The sequence below is a fragment of the Ochotona curzoniae genome, unplaced genomic scaffold, assembly GCF_017591425.1.
Source record: "Ochotona curzoniae isolate NIBS_2020 unplaced genomic scaffold, NIBS_Ocur_1.0 scaffold_3208, whole genome shotgun sequence".
Classification (NCBI taxonomy): domain Eukaryota; kingdom Metazoa; phylum Chordata; class Mammalia; order Lagomorpha; family Ochotonidae; genus Ochotona; species Ochotona curzoniae.
The window spans coordinates 38,044,013-38,047,180 of NW_024467106.1; the positions used below are offsets into that span (position 1 = coordinate 38,044,013).

General features: G+C 33.6%; 1 non-coding gene across 1 annotated transcript; it reads left to right on the top strand.

Moving 5' to 3' along the window:
• Positions 1-2,856: 2,856 nt before the first annotated feature.
• Positions 2,857-2,963, top strand: LOC121145202. The gene has a single exon (XR_005881983.1). It is a non-coding gene; the product is annotated as a U6 spliceosomal RNA (small nuclear RNA).
• Positions 2,964-3,168: the final 205 nt, after the last annotated feature.

The window sequence follows — 3,168 nt, forward strand, 5'->3', positions numbered from 1 at the left end:
GGGAGGACATTCTTAAATCAGAGAAATTTTAAATAAGTGGCAACTTTTGGAAAGACAAAAACCCAAAAATGCATCTCAAAGAAACAAACAAAAACATCACTTTCTTGTAAAGTGCTCTTGTCTGGGTTTAGGAAAGAGAAAATGTGGAAAGACAGGATTTTAAATACATAGTATTTAGCCTTTTGAAAGTTACTGACAATTCATCTAGTACAATTTCACGGGGGTAACAGAAACAGAACCTGGTTCAGAACAAGTAAAATCTGATTAAATGAAAAGATTGTTTCACTATAAACAATTCTCTCAGAAATCTTAACTGCAAAGTAGAAAGAATAAGGATGCAATATGGTTAAAGAAATGTTTTATATAATGAAGTTGAGCTAATGGATTGTGATGACCAACTTAAAGAATATGAGTGCTTAAACATTCCAAAACACTGAAATATAACATTGTGGAACATGGATGAACGGGGAATGAGAACCCAAAGGTTGAAGAGTTAACTCTAAACCAGAAACATGACTTCCAAGCAAGAATGGAAGAGATTAAAAGGGATAACAATAGATGGGGTACTGGGGTATGAAAGAAAAAGTATATATTACTAGCAAATAAAAGTCTAATATGAGTAAGTATAAGAGAATATAATACCAAATATTCTAATTTAAAACTATATTTTAATTTGAAAGGCAGAGGGAGAAATAGGGGGAAGAAAAAAAAAAAAAAACAAAAAAACCTTCCTTTTACTGGTTCCCTCCCTAGGGAACATCCGGATTGGACCATGCTGAAGCCAGAAGAACAGAACTGCAACTGGGGTTCTCAAATGTATAGCAGGGACTCAAGTATTTGAGGCATTGCCTGCTGCTTCTATGTATTTGCATTAGCAAAGTGTTGGATTAAAATGGAGCAAACTTCACTTGAACTAGGCACTCTGTTGTTAACTGTGGGCATCCTAAGTAGCCAATAGACACAGCCACCGCACTATACACCAGCCCATGACAGCATTTATCAAAAGGTAACCACAGCTGCTCAACTTTAAAACTCCAATTTTTATAAAACAGAGCTAGAAAATCACCGTAAATACCAAAACACACCCATAAAAAAAAGACTAAGTTCTTTGAATTGGTTTTACAGGCATTTAATGAATATTTCAGATGCAGCATTTTACCTCCATATTTACTACTTCAATTAAAACTGCAATCTGTTATATTTCAAAATTAAATGTGAATTTTATATCTCAGAGAAAATTGGAAGTTAATGTCATACAGTAAGATTACAATGAGCTATATGCTTTCCATCTTCCCTTTTCAAGATTATATTTCAAGATATATTTCAATTATAAATTGGATTATTCTTGAAAAATAGGTTGATCGGTTACAAACAGATGAATAAAGAACTTAAACACACATAGAAAACAAGCTACTATAAATGAAAAGGCTTTATACTAATATAAGATCTTGAGAGTTCATTTCTGCCCATGGTGAAATAAAAGCTCCAAAAGCCTTTAATCTTTCATTACCTTTAGTAGGATCGAGGGAGGTTGAAAAAGGAAGAGGAATAGAATCACAGTTCAATTTTTCTTAGGATTACTGATCAGCAGAGAATATCTGGAAGAGATAAATTGATTGTTAGATTTTTATATACTGTAATGTAGATATTTGCCATGTTTCTTCATTCACACAGGAGAAGGGAATAAAGCTTATCCTTTTAGGTAGGATCCATATATTTACTGGTTTAGCTGCTGTATTCATTCTTTAGAAGGATTATCCAGTCTTCAGAGAATTTGATTCACAAGCAGGAGATATGAGCATGTAACTTTAGGCAAGTAAATCAGTGTCTTTTAGATTTTCTTTCCTTAAGTGTAAATTACAGAGAATGCTTAATGCCTATCTCGCAAAATTATTGAAATTTAAAAAAAAGACTATACACATACAATTCCCAAACTTGTTTAAAAACTTGGAAAACGGAATAGTCATTAATGATTATTACTTCAGGAAAAATACTTAAAACCATTCGATGGGCTTCCAATGAATTTTGAATTTATTAAATCCCAGAGAATCTTCTTATGTTGAATTTCTGCCTCTTAAAGTTATTGCAAATTTAGTTCTGCTGGAATAACATATCCATTGACTGAAGATTTAGCATGGAAGTCACATAAGTCATAAATGCTGTAAATATATATTTTAACTGATTTTTCTGTTGTATGTAACAGTCTATCAGTATCTAAGTCTTCAAATACACCTTGGTTTATTATGTAAAAATGTGGGATCCAGTTTTGATGATCAGTATAAACAAAATGGTACACAGTGTTTTAAGACATGTTTCTTTCAGTTAACCAAACACAGTTGGTATTTGCTTTTTTCCATTTTGATAGACATTTCAGTTACCATGAGTTAGCTGATCATTTATCCCTGGGTTGATATTGTGGCCTAGCAGATAAAGTTGCACCTGTGACATTGGCATGCTGCCGGGGCATCAGTTTGTGACCTAGCTGCTCCTCTTTTGGTCCAGCTCTCTGCTAACGCACATGGGAACCAGCAGAGGACGACCAAGTGCGTGGGCCCTTGTACCCACCTGAGAGACCTGGAAGCAGCTCATGACTCATGGTTTAGGTTTAGCCCAGACCTTTCTTTTTATGGGATAGAAGATCTCTCTCTTCTCTCTTCTTCCCTCCCTTCCTTTCCTTCTCCTTGTACAATTCTGCCTTTCAAATAAGTAATTATAAAAGAGAAAGAAAAATGTCCCAAATTTAAGCCACAAGAATGTATTAACTAATTTCATAAAATACTTCCTCTAGATATGTAATTCCGAACTCCATATTTAAATAAACAATATGGAACATGATCAATTAGAAATTGCACCACTGTGCTCACTTTGGCAGCACAAATACTAAAATTGGAATGATACAGAGAAGATTAGCATGGCCCCTAGGCAAGGATGAAATGAAAATTTGTGAAGGGTTTCATAGAAAAAAAAAAAGAAAGAAATAACATCACTTATTTTAAGTCTGATGGTGATTAGTAATAGCACAACCACTACCTGATAGTGTATACTTCTGTTACCTCCTTGTCTTTCAGTGATAACCTATTTGACTTTTTAAAATTAATTTAATACCTTTTTAACTATAGTGATGCCTTCCTTTAAGATATTTATTTATTTTACTTGAAGATCAGAGAG